At 41.5% G+C, this 14,597-nt stretch overlaps 1 protein-coding gene across 2 annotated transcripts in view; it reads left to right on the forward strand.

The window, feature by feature from the left end:
- The window catches only part of LOC140736225 (casein kinase II subunit alpha), a 114,104-nt gene that overhangs the window by 64,729 nt on the left and 34,778 nt on the right, over positions 1-14,597 (forward strand). The gene's annotated exons all lie outside the window — the stretch shown is intronic.

The raw sequence follows: 14,597 nt of genomic DNA on the forward strand, positions 1-14,597 counted from the left end.
ACCCCAAGCCACTCACATACTGGCCGCTCCTCTTCAGTTACCTGCCCTTTTATTTGTCCCTGCCAATTACCTCATGAGCCCTTCGCTCCTCTTCCTGCTGCAACAGTTTCTCGATCACATTGTCCCGAGTACCCACTTCGCTGCCTTTTTAAAGCATTGCTCACCTCAGCTGCTTCCCAGCATTCAGCGCTCTCACGAGCCCTTTGCTCCTCTTCCTGCTGCAACGGTTTCTCGATTAATAAAGTAAATGAATGTCTTTGTAGCAGCAGCAACGGGGTTGGAAGCTTCAAGTGAATATATTTAAGTTGAATACAGTAACGTGGTTTAGAATTTTCTCTACATAATTTCTGTTTCTCTATTCTGTTGATTTGTTTTCTTAGTTTGGAGTGATTTCTTCCCCCACCCCCAGCCATACAGACTCCTCCTCTGGGCTGTGTAACCAATGGAGCCGGCAGGTATCCATTTGTAAGCATAAGATGCTGCACTGCTAGCTACAGAATGGTGGTGGCACAGATCTTCATCAGCTTTCAGGCTCTATCTAAATGACCCTGAAGTTCATGACATTTCCCCCCCTGCACTAATCACACCATTAAATTAAGTGAGAGACAGTCTCTCTCTCTCTCTCTCTCTTCCTTGTCTTAGGCTACATCCACACTAGACCGGATAATTTTGAAAACACCGGTTTCATGTAAAAACGATAGGCGCCCGCACTGTGTTTTTAAAAATATTGAAATGGAGATTTTGTCGAATCTGCTCCGACTGCACATGCGCAGGACACATCTACCAAAGACAAGTGACATGTTTAGTGTTGAATCTTGCTGTGAAAGACAGTGTGTGTTTGTTCAGTTACCATATAACCAAATAACAATTACAGCACAGAAGCAGGCCATCTCGGCCCTTCTAGTCTGTGCCGAAAGCTTACTCTCACCTAGTCCCACTGGCCCGCACTCAGCCCATAACCCTCTATTCCTTTCCTGTCCATATACCTATCCAATTTTACTTTAAATGACAATACCGAACCTGCCTCTACCACTTCTACTGGAAGCTCGTTCCACACAGCTACCACTCTCTGAGTAAAGAAATTCCCCCTTGTGTTACCTTTAAACTTTTGCCCCCTAACTCTCAACTCATGTCCTCTTGTTTGAATCTCCCCTACTCTCAATAGAAAAAGGATATCCACGTCAACTCTCATCTATCCCCCTCATAATTTTAAATCCCTCTATCAAGTCCCCCCTCAAATCTTCTACGCTCCAAAGAATAAAGACCTAACTTGTTCAACCTCTCCCTGTAACTTAGGTGCTGAAACCCTGGTAACATTCCAGTAAATCTCCTCTGTACTCTCTCTATTTTGTTGACATCTTTCCTATAATTCGGTGACCAGAACTGTACGCAATACTCCAAATTCGACCTTACCAATGACTTGTACAATTTTAACATTACATCCCAACTCCTATACAGGCAGCCCCCAGGTTATGTACGAGTTCCATTCCTGAATCCGTCTTTAAGTCGGATTTGTACGTAAGTCGGAACAAGTACATCCGGTATTATTTAGCGTCAGTTCGTCAAACGTTTGTCTTAGTATATAGTATATAGTTTACCTTTCTATGCATATAAAACACTTAAGAGACGTATGTATTCCAATAATTAAACCACTGTGTTGCTTAGTAATAATTGTAGCTTTCATTGGGGCAGGGCGTTTCACATGCTCCATTACTCTCACTTTATCCGTTATCCCTTAAAATTGTTCTGATCATTGACCGACTATAGCCTAATGCTTTTCCAATGACCGATGGCATTTCACCTCTTTCCAAACGCTTTATTATTTCCACTTTATTTTCAATCGCGTTCGCTTCCTGTCAATGGAACAGAAACACTGTTGGCGGTGGGTCCTAAGGACCACCGCATTGATACAGGTTAAATAGGACAAATGGGGGCTGTGCTGGAGGTGGCAGTGTTTTTTTTTTACAAGGTCGAGTTGCGAGCTCGACATCAACCTGGCACAGATGGTACAGGTGTCACTGGATCAACATCAACCTGGCACGGGAGCGGTCTGTCACTGGATCGAACTCGCTAATCTCACTGCGCCACCAGCCGACCGGAACGGGGGGGGGGGGGGGGGGGTGGGGTGGTTCAGGGTGAATCTTACTAAGAAAAATTTAAGCCAAATACAAAGTTAAACACTCAACACAGTGTCAATGGCAACAACTTAAAATGGCGTTTGACGTCGCGATATGACTTAAAATGGCAGACGGCGTTCTCCTTCTTCGGTTCGTATGTACAAGTTGTCCGTAAGTCGGACGTTCATAACTCGGGGACTACCTGTACTCAATGCTCTGATTTATAAAGGCCAGCATACCAAAAGCTTTCTTCACCACCCTATCCACATGAGATTCCACCTTCGGGGAACTATGCACCATTATTCCTAGATCACTCTGTTCTACTGCATTCTTCAATGCCCTACCATTTACCATGTATGTCCTATTTGGATTATTCCTACCAAAATGTAGCACCTCACACTTATCAGCATTAAACTCCATCTGCCGTCGTTCAGCCCACTCTTCTAACTGGCCTAAATCTCTCTGCAAGCTTTGAAAACATACTTCATTATCCACAATGCCACCTACCTTAGTATCATCTGCATACTTACTAATCCAGTTTACCACCCCATCATCCAGATCATTAATGTATAAGACAAACAACATTGGACCCAGTACAGATCCCTGAGGCACACCACTAGTCACCGGCCTCCAACCTGACAAACAGTTATCCACCACTACTCTCTGGCATCTCCCATCCAGCCACTGTTGAATCCATTTTACTACTTCAATATTAACACCTAACAATTTAACCTTCTGTGCGGAACCTTGTCAAAGGCCTTACTGAAGTCCATATAGACAACATCCACTGCTTTACCCTGCCAACTTTCCTCGTAACCTCTTCAAAAAATTCAATAAGATTTGTCAAACATGACCTTCCATGCACAAATCCATGCTGACTGTTCCTAATCAGACCCTGTCTATCCAGATAATTATATATACCATCTCTAAGAATACTTTCCATTAATTTACCCACCACTGACGTCAAACTGACAGGCCTATAATTGCTAGGTTTACGCTTAGAACCCTTTTTAAACAGTGGAACCACATGAGCAATACGCCAATCCTCTGGCACTATCCCCATTTCTGAAGACATTTGAAATATTTCTGTCAGCACCCCTGCTATTTCTACACTAACTTCCCTCAAGGTCCTAGGGAATATCCTGTCAGGACCCAGAGATTTATCCACTTTTACATTCCTTAAAAGCGCCAGTACTTCCTCCTCTTTAATCGTCATAGTTTCCATAACTTGTTTCCCTTACCTTACACAATTCAATATCCTTCTCCTTAGTGAATACCAAAGAAAAGACAACAGATTACAGACTAGAAAAACTTAAATGACGGGCAGCTGTTGGCTCTCACGCAGGAAGATTTAAAAGTTTAAAAAAAAACAAATACTGAAGTGTATGGAGGCAACTGACGGGGAGTTCACAGACCGTATGACCCAGCTGACGACGAACATTGAAAAACTGACTAATAAAGCACCTTGTTAAATGTGTAAAACAAGCCTGCATCAGTATTATCTTGTATTTCTATACAATGTTACATTAGGCTGTTACACATCTATTGTCAGAGAGGTACTTGCATAAATAGGTAAACCACCTTCATAAGAGCAAGGACAGAAAACAGGGCAAAGTGAGTACAGTATACTTATTTATTCAGTAAGTTATGGGTCAAAGTATTTGGTGAGTATATTTCTAACTCTTCTGGCTTCAGTCTCGTTGCCGTCTGTTCTGAAATTGTTAGGTTGCGTTCAAGAAAACAATGAAATGGTGCGCTGCCGTCTGACAGCGTTTTCGTAAGTCTCCTGTTATTCCACCCACAATGAACTGCCCAAACAGCGTTTTCAAAAATACCCACCCTGGAAAGCATTTCTGAAAAGCTTCGTTGATGGATTTATCCGGTGTAGTGTGGATGTAGCCTAAGATAAGCCTGAGGCTCACATTCTGCACTTCCAGCATTTATTGTTCTACTGATTAGTAGATAGAATAGAAAAGCCAAGAATTTACCTTTGCATTAGCAGTTTGTAAAATAGATACAATGTTTATTATCTCAAGGTCATCTGATCTTGCAAGTTGCTTCCCAAAGAAGCTCTAGCAGGTTTTAATCACTTACTGGTTTATTCCAGTACCTTTCATGTATATTTGAAATTAACAGATTGTGTTGATTTAAGTTCAGTCTCTTCCATTTTACACACTTAGCAGTTTTTGAATTCAGGTTATTTACATTTTAAATGGTGTTCTAATAGGCTCATACCAGTTCACTTGGATTGAGCATTTTTATCTTTCAGTTTCCATGTTGATTGCTGCTAACTGCACCATTTTCTTGGCTTGCTTCTTTTAACAAAATCCATTATTTTGCATGAATCAGAAGATGCACTGATTGGCTTGTTGTTGCTGACTGTGTGCAATACTATGCAAGATGGGCTGACAAAAATACTGGAGTCTTCTTTGATTCGGCTTTTAGTGTGGGTGGTTACTTTTGGGATTTTACAGAAGTTCTTATTGAATGGCTCTTTTCAAAGCCTAGGTGATCATCAGAAGCTATACAATAAGACTTAATTGAAGAAACTGGGAAAACCAATGTCAATTTATTATATTCAGTGCAGGTGTTTATTAGCGACATATAGTAACTATCAGATGTACTCAGTGTTATAAGGAGGGCTGGGCTGTGATTTTTTTTTAATATATCAAGTGTTTACATCTTTCACCCTTTGTGTGAAAATCAACGCCAAAATATCCAGCTTACTATTGATTATTCTTCATTCTAGCTGCAGAAATGAGATGCTGCTGACCTGTGTGTGGAGAATTAGCTTTGATTAGTTCTATATACATTTACATTTGGCTCATTTAACTTTTCCACAGATTTTATTGAAAAAACTGAAACAGTTTCATTACCTTGTACAATTTGAATGTACCTGTTAATGAGTCATAAGTGTTTTCTTTGTACAGGCTTCCTCAAAATACATTTTTAGTCTGACCAATTGCAAATGGGAAGGTGTCAAAGCTTCAAAGCTGTTTTGTGTGTGTAAATAGATCTATAATAGGCTCTGACTGCAGAATTTTCAGAATATCAGTTGCAAATTAGATTTTTAAAAAATTACCAAGTGCGCCAAGTAGTTTCTTCATTAATGCATTCATTATAATTAACTTGTTTAAAGCTGTGTTCCAATAATACTGGGTGTAGCTGTTTCAAGCCAGTACACTCACTGGGATCAGGGTCATTAGTGCTCTAAAATATTCCACAACTCAGTTTCTACCATTTCACTTAGGTTACCATTTTACTGCTAATTGTAAGGTGCTTTTTATTATCATATCAGAGACATTACAACAAGATATTGGAGCAAAGTTAGGCCTTTGGCCCATGAAGTGTGCTCCACTATATCATAATGGGTCATCCATTTCCCCCTTCAGCCCCAATCTCCTCCCTTTTCCGCATGTCCCTTCATACCCTGATTAATCAAATATCTATCAAACTCTGCTTTAAATATACCTAATGACTTGGCCTCCACAGCTGCTGTGGCAATGAATTCCACAGATTCACCATTCTCTGGCTAAAGAAATTCTTCTTCATCTCTGTTGTAAAAGATGCCCATCTATTCTGAGGCTGTGTCCTCTGGTCTTAGACTCCTCCACCATAGGAAACATCCCCTCCACGTCCACTCATATTGTGGCCTTTCAACTTTCGAATGGTTTCAATGAGGTCACCCTCATTCTTCTGAATTCCAGTGCAAAGAGCCCAGAGCCATCAAGTGCTCTTCATATGACCAGCCTTTCAATCCCGGAATTATTTTTGTGAAGCTCCTTTGAACTCTCCAATGTCAGTATTTCCTTTCTTAGATAATGGACCCAATAGTGCTCACAATTCTCCAAGTGAGGCCTCACCAGTGCTTTATTAAGCCTCAGCATTACATCCTTGCTTTTATATTCTACTCCTCTCGAAATGAGTGCTAACATTGCATTTCCTTTCCTCACCACAGACTCAACCATAAGGGAATCCTACACAAGGACCCCAATTTTTTTGATTTATTTTCCAGATTTTTGAGTTTTCTTTCCATTTAGAAAATAGTCTATGCTTTTATTTCGTTCTACATTTTTTTCAGTTTTTGAAAATAACCTTGTGAAGTTAGTGATAAAACCATTTATATCCTTGTCTGAGGATTGATAATCCTTCACTTCCAATTGAGCCCCTGATTATGCCATGAACTCAATGATATACTCAGAGTATTCACCTTGCATTAACATATTTTTGGCAAGGAAAATAATAGCACTGTTGAGTGATTTGAATAAAGCCATTTTAATAGTACATTTTTTAGCTTAAGTTGCACTTAAGTTAACTTCAAAATTTGTAGGGGAAGATGGAACAGAATATGTACAGAGTATGACTAAGATGCATTGTGCATATGTATTAGATCTCCCACATCATTCTGAAGTCTGCTTGTTTATAAATACTTCCATTATAAATATTGATAGAATAGCTTGGAGTTATGGGTCATGCTTTATTCAATACCTGAATATGTTTTTACATACTAAGTTTGCTGACGTGAAAGTTGCCATCCGCTCTTGGAATGTTAAGATTCAGGATTGTTTAGTGTCACTTTCAGTACACAGCTGTAAAGGAAAATGAAATAATTGTTACTCTGGATCTGATGCAGCCCAAAAACAATATGATACAGAACACAATAATACAATAAATATAAATATGAAGGTGGCTTATATACATTTCTTGTATGTCTGTAAAGTGACGCGAGGGACAGGAGTGTCTGGAAATGATAAAGTAGTGGTAGTGGGAGTTGTAGATTAATGGGTGGAGGTGTTGGGGAAAGCAACTGTTTTTCTGCATGATGGTCCAAGTGTGGGTGCTACATAGCCTCCTTCCTGATGTGAGTGGGACAAATAGTTCATGAGCTGGGTGTGTGGGATTCTTAATGATGTTACTGACCCTGTTTGCCTCATCTTTCTGTATATGTGTCCTTGATGGCAGGTAGGCTGGTGTGATGATGTGTTGGGCAGTTTTCTTTTTTTTCTTTCTTTCTTTTTTTATTAGTTTTTCTATACATTTTACAAATTAAAAACCCCAAATCCCAATGAGGAACATTAATACAGTGCAAAATTAAGCATACAATGACAATATGCTACAAAGGAAGAGAATTTGACAAAAAAGCACCTAAATTGAAGACAAGTAAACTTAGTATCCTCCCCAAGCCCCACAACACAATAAAAAAACAACAACTCCAGACCAACCACAACACAATATAGAGAGTATAAATCAGGACAGTCAAACTCCCAGACTGTGAATACACTTAGCAACAGAGGATAATAATGCCTACTACCAGAAAAAAGGGAGCTGAAAGCAAGGGACAGGGAAAAAAAAACCCTAGTCAAGAGGAAGGTTATGAAAGTACTCGATAAAAGGTCCCCAGACCTTATGGAACTTTAGATCCGAATTAAGAACTGAGTAATGAATTTTTTCGAGGTCCAAGCAGGCCATAATGTCGTTAAGCCATTATGCATGAGTGGGCGGGGCAACATCTCTCCATCTAAGGAGGATCAAGCGTCTAGCCAGGAGAGAGGCAAAGGATAATATTCGGCATTTGGTCGGACCCAGACGTAAATCTGTCTCGCCCCAAAAACCGAACAGAGCAATTAAGGGGTTTGGTTCTAGGTGCTGATTCAGAATACACGATAACGTAGTGAAGACATCTTTCCAAAATTTCTCCAAGCTAGGACAGAACCAGTACATATGGATGAGAGAGGCCACGCCCCTCTTGCATTTATCACAGAGCGGACTAATGTTAGGGTAGAATCGAGATAGTTTAGATTTAGACATATGGGCTCTATGAACAATCTTAAACTGTAAAAGGCAATGGCGAGCACAAAGAGAGGTTGAGTTAACTGATTTGAGAATTGAGTCCCAGCTCTCATCGGATAAGGAGGTATTTAAATCCTGCTCCCAGGCCATTTTAATTTTATCCACAGGGGCCCGTCGTAAGGCTGCTAATTTATCTCAAATAATTGATATTAAACCTTTACCTAGTGGATTAATGGAAAGAAATAGGTCCATAGCATTTTTTGCAGGCATTTCAGGAAAGTTAGGAATTAAAGGAGCAATAAAGTGTCTGATTTGGAGATACCTAAAAAAATGAGCGTTGGGCAGATTGAACTTAACAGAGAGCTGCTGAAAAGAAGCGAAGTGATTATCAATGAAAAGATCTTCAAAATGTCTAATGCCCTTCCTATACCAAACATGGAATGCTGAATCGTACGTAGTAGGTAAAAAAAAAGGTGATTATGTGTGACAGGGCTGGAAACGGAAAACCCATGGAAACCATAGCATTTCCTAAACTGAGCCCATATACGCAAAGTGTGTCTAACAAGAGGATTAGCTATTGATCTGGACAGACTACTAGGGAGTGCAGAGCCAAGAAGTGCAGAGATAGATAATTCTTTAGTGGAGCTCAGCTCCATTGCCACCCAATTAGGGCACTCGGGTTGGCTGTGGAAGAAAGACCAAAAGGTAGCACAATGTATATTAGCTGCCCGATAATATAAACGAAAGTTAGGTAAAGCCATGCCAGTGTTGGGCAGTTTTGACTACCCATTGTCGAGCCTTCCTGTCTGCAGCAGTGCAGTTTCTGTACCATGAAGTGATTAATTCCTCTAATGAAATTGTTTTACCCTTGTGCTCTCAGTAAATCCATGAGTCCATTTCTTGCAATTTGTTTCATTGTGGTTGAATAAGAATTTGTAACTGAGATTTTTTCAGAAAAGGTTGTAAGTTTCTCCCCTCCTATCAGATTCCTTTTTCTCTATGCCTTTATCTGTCCCACCCATTTGGCTTCACCTATCACCGTCTAACTATCCTCCTTCCCCTTACCCCACCTTTTTATTCCCACGTTCTTGACCTGGAACACAACAGTTTATTCCTCTTCGTAGATACTGCCTGACCTGCTGAGTTCCTCCAGCATTTTGTGTGTTGCTCTGAATTTTGACTGCAGAATCTCATGTCTTTAAGTTTCCGCCACCATTTTGCAGCTGGCTTCGATCAATGTAAATTAGTGGTCCCTAAGTTCTTCCCAAAAAGTTACAAATTTTCTTTCTGTCACGTGCTTTTTATTTGTCTGAAGGTATATACAGGGTTCCCCCGCTATTCAAAGGTAGAACGTTCATATAAAATGGTTCATAAGCTGGAATGTCGTAAAGTGAAGAAGCAATTACAATTTATTTATATGGGAAAAATTTGTGAGTGTTTGCAGACCCAAAAAATAGTCTACCAAATCATGCCAAATAACACATAAAACCTAAAATAACAGTAACATATAGTAAAAGCAGGAATGATCTGATAAATACACAGCCTAAATAAAGTAGGAATACTTTCCTGAAATTATTGCAGCACTGTCCATCGTAGCGAAAATCTCACGCAAGTGCTCTCGGCAGAAAGACTTGGCAGAAGTGCTCGCGGCAAAAGCACTCGGCGCAAGCGCTCTCGGCAGAAACACACGGCACAAGCGCTCTCGACAGGAGCACTCTTTCCAGTAACCTTTAAGCTATGAAGCTGCCAAATCATACGATGTAACACATAAAAATACACAGCCTATATAAAGTAGAAATAATGTATATACAGTGTAGTTTCACTTACTGAAATTGGGAAGACAGTAAGCACACTGATGATGGTGAGTCGTCGGAGATTGGGGTGGTGGGACACTGGGGTGTCATCTCATTGTCATCTCTTTACATCAGGGCAGGCAGGTCATCTATGTCTCCCTGCCTCAGTGTCGAAGGTCGAGTTTCGTTGTCTGCTGTGGCTGATGTGGAAGGCTTGAAAAACGACAGTATGCTTGACTGCTTAGACTCGCGCATTTTTCTATCATACAGTTCTTTATAAGCACTCAAACCATCCTGCAAATATGCCCAAAACCTACGTACCCTTTCTAAATTAAAGTCATACTTTTCTGCAATCATTGCAGCGTTGTCAATCGCAGCGAAAATCTCATGCAATTTCTTCACGTTCAGTTCCTGGACGACTTCACTTTCAGGCTGTTCGCTACTGCATTTGGCTTCAGTTGTTATCCTTTCCTCTTCAGCTGCTCTTCATCTGTCAGTTCTTGGTCATGGGATGCCAAAACCTCTTCAACATCATCTTCGTCAACTTCCACAAACCCTCAGCCAAACTCACTATGTCCTTCGTTCACCACAATTGAAACGCTGTATTATGTCTAGTTTTACGCTGAGTGTAAAACCCTTACGCGCACTTTTAGGCTTTTAGAACCATAGAACATTACAGCAATGAAACAGGCCTTCTGGCCCTTCTTGGCTGTGCTGATCCATTTTTCTGCCTAGTCCCATTGACCTGCACCTGACCCATTTCTCTCCATACACCTCTCATCCATGTACCTGTCCCAAGTTTTTCTTAAATGTTAAAAGTGAGCCCGCATCTACCACTTCATCTGACAGCTCATTCCACACTCCCACCACTCTCTGTGTGAACAAGCCCCCCATTATGTTCCCTTTAAACATTTCCCCCTTCATCCTTAACCCATGTTCTCTGTTTTTTTTTTCTCCCCTAGCCTCAATGGAAAAAGCCTGCTTGCGTTCACTCTGTCTATACCCATCATAATTTTATATACCTCTATCAAGTCTCCCCTCATTCTTCTACTCTCCAGGGAATGAAGTCCTAACCTATTCAACCTTTCCCGGTAACTCAGTTTCTCAAGTCCCAGCAACATCCATCTGTATTCCTGGATCCCTCTGTTCTACTGCACTCCTCAGTGCCCTACCATTTACCTTGCATGTTCTACCTTGGTTTTTCCTTCCAAAGTGCAATACCTCACACTTGTCTGTATTAAACTCCATCTGCCATTTTTCAGCCCATTTTTTCAGCTGGTCCAGATCCCTCTGCAAGCTTTGAAAACCTTCCTCAGTCCACTACACCTCCAATCTTTGTATCATTAGCAAATTTGCTGATTCAATTTACCACATAATCATCCAGATCATTGATATAGATGACAAATAACAATGGACCCAGCACTGATCCCTGTGGCACATCACTAGTCACAGGCCTCCACTTAGAGAAGCAATCCTCCACTACCACTCTCTGACTTCTCCCATTGAGCCAATGTCTAATCCAATTTACTACTTTACCATGTATACCTAGCGACTGAATCTTCCTAACTAACCTCCCATGCGGGACCTTGTCAAATGCCTTACTGAAGTCCATGTAGACAACATCCACTGCCTTCCCTTCATCCACTTTCCTTGTAACCTCCTTGAAAAAATCTAATAGATTTGTTAAACATGACCTACCACACACAAAGCTGTGTTGATTCTCCCTAATATGTCCCTGTTTATCTAAATACTTGTAGATCCTATCTCTTTTGTACTCCTTCCAATAATTTACCTACTACCGACGTCAAACTTAACGGCCTACAATTTCCCAGATTACTTTTAGAGCCTTTTTTTTAAACAATGGAACAACATGAGCTGTCCTCCAATCCTCCGGCACCTCACCCATAGATAACAATATTTTAAATATATCTGCCAGGGCCCCTGCAATTTCAAAACTAGTCTCCTTCAAGGTCTGAGGGAATACCCTGTTAGGTCCTGGGGATTTATCTACTCTGTTTTGCCTCAAGATAGCAAGTATCTCTTCCTCTTCAATCTGTACAGGCTCCATGACCTCAGTATTTGTTTGCCTTATTTCCATTGACTCCATGCCAGTTTCCTTAGTAAATACAGACGCAAAAAACCCATTTAAGATCTCCCCTATTTCTTTTGGTTCCATACATAGCCGACCACTCTGATCTTCAAGTGGACCAATTTTATCCCTTACTATCCTTTTGCTCTTAATATACCTGTAGAAGCTCTTTGGATTATCCTTCACCATGACTGCCAAAGCTACCTCATGTCTTCTTTTCACCCTCCTGATTTCTTTAAGTTTTTTTTGCACTTTTTATACTCCTCAAACACCTTATTTGCTCCCTGTTTCCTATATATGTCATACATCTCTCTCTTCTTTATCAGAGTTCCAATATCCCTAGAGAACCAAGGTTCCTTATTCTTATTCACTTTGCCTTTAATCCTGACAGGAACATACAAACTCTGCACTCTCAAAATTTCTCCTTTGAAGACCTCCCACTTACCTACGACATCCTTGCTAGAGAACAACCTGTCCCAATCCATGCTTTTTAGATCCTTTCTCATTTCTTCAAATTTGGCCTTTTTCCAGTTTTAGAACCTCAACCCAAGGACCAGATCTATCTTTATCCATGATCAAGTTGAAACTAATGGTGTTATGCTCACTGGAACCAAAGTGTTCCCCTACACACACTTCCATCATCTGTCCTAATTCGTTTCCTAATAAGAGATCTAATATTGCATCCTGTCTCGTCAGTACCTCTATATATTGATTTAGAAAACTTTCCTGGACGCATTTTACAAACTAACCTGTCTAGACCTTTAACAGTATGGGAGTCCCAATCAATACGTGGAAAATTAAAATCCCCTACTATCACAACTTTATGTTTCCTGCAGTTGTCTGCTATCTCTCTGCAGATTTGCCCCTCCAATGCATGCTGACTATTGGGTGGTCTACAATACAAGCCCATTAATGTGGTCATACCTTTCCTGTTTCTCAGCTCCACCCATTTGGCCTCAGTGGACGAGACGAGCCCTCTAATCTGTCCTGCCTGAGCACTGCTGTAACATTTTCCCTGACTAGCAATGCTACCCCCCCTCCACCCTTCATCCCTCTGCCTCTATCATGTCTGAAACATCGGAACCCTAGAACATTAAGCAGCCAGTCCTGCCCCTCCTGTAGCCAGGTTTCACTAATGGCTACAATGTCATAATTCCACATGTCAATCCACACCCTCAGCTCGTCAGCCTTCCCCATAATACTCTTCGCATTGAAATAGACACACCGCGGAAAATTATTACCACCACACACAACCCTTCTTTCTATTTGTGACTTTGGATGAAACTTTAACATCATTTATTTGCACCCCCGCTCCACTATCTACTCTGGCACTCTGGTTCCCATCCCCATGCAAATCTAGTTTTAAACCCCCCCCCCAATAGCACTAACAAAACTCCTTGCAAGGATATTGGTTCTCCTGTAGTTAAGGTGTAACCCATCTCTCTTGTACAGGTCCCAGCTGCCTCAGAAGAGGTCCCAGTGATCCTGAAATTTGAAACCCTGTCCCCTACACCAGTTCCTCAGCCATGTGTTCATCCTCCAGAGCATCCTATTCTAATCCACACTGGCACATGGCACAGATAACAATCCTGAGATTACCACCCTTGAGGTCCTGTTTTTTTAACTTCCTACCAAGCTGTCTATACTCACTCTTCAGGAACTCCTCACTTTTTCTTCCTACGTCATTGGTACCGATGTGTACCATGACATCTGGCTGCTCACCCTCCCATTTCAGAATGCTGAGCACGTGATCAGAGACATCCATGTTCCTGGCACTTGGGAGGCAACAAACCAGCCGGGAGTCTCTGTTGCGACCACAGAACCTTCTGTCTGTCCCTCTAACTGTTGAGTCCCCTATCACTACTGCTGTCCTCTTCTTCCCCCCCTCCCTTCTGCACTGCAGAACCAGACTCAGTGCTGGAGAACCGGCTTCCGCAGCTTGTCCCCCAACAGTATCCAAATCTGTATACTTGTTAAGGGGAATGGCCATGGGGGAGCCCTGCTCTACCTGCCCTTTCCCCTTCCCTCGCCTGATGGTAACCCAATTACCTGTGTGCTGCTCCTTTGGCGTAACTGCCTCCCTGAAACTACTTTCTATAAACACCTCATTCTCCCGAATGATCCGAAGGTCATCCAACTCCTGCTCCAGTTCCCTAACGCAGTTTGTTCGCAGCTGGATGTACTTTTTGCAGGTGTCGTTGTTAGCGACACCGGAGATTTCCCAGACTTCCCACATCCTGCAAGAGGAGCATTCCAACATCCTGCCTGGCTTTCTCTCTACTCTAAACAAACAAAACAAGACAAGACTTACCTACCGTAGAACTCATCTTGCTAACGGATACACAAAATAAATCAACATAAAGCACAGATGCTCACAGGCACATGTTTAAGTAATGCAGGCTAGCGCTGCCTTTTTTCATAACAGCGAACACACCTTCTGTTAGCAAAAACGGGTAACTAATGTAGGTCTTTCGTAACAGCGAGGTGTCGTAAAGCAAACGTTCGAAAAACGGGCGACTCCTGTACTCAATGGTCACTTTATTCGGTACACCTGTACATCTCATTTATGTAAGTATCTATTCAGCCAATCACGTGGCAGCAACTCAGGGCATTAAAGCATGCAGACCTGGTCAAGAGGTTCACTTGTTGTTCACACCAAACATCAGAATTGGGAAGAAATGTGATCTAAGTGACTTTGACTATGGAATGATTGTTGGTGCCAGATGGGGTGATTTGAGTATATCAGAAACTGCTGATCACCTGGGACTTTCATGCACAATAATCTCTAGAGTTTACAGCGAATGGTGC

The sequence above is a fragment of the Hemitrygon akajei genome, chromosome 11 (assembly GCF_048418815.1).
Source record: "Hemitrygon akajei chromosome 11, sHemAka1.3, whole genome shotgun sequence".
In the NCBI taxonomy this organism is placed as follows: domain Eukaryota; kingdom Metazoa; phylum Chordata; class Chondrichthyes; order Myliobatiformes; family Dasyatidae; genus Hemitrygon; species Hemitrygon akajei.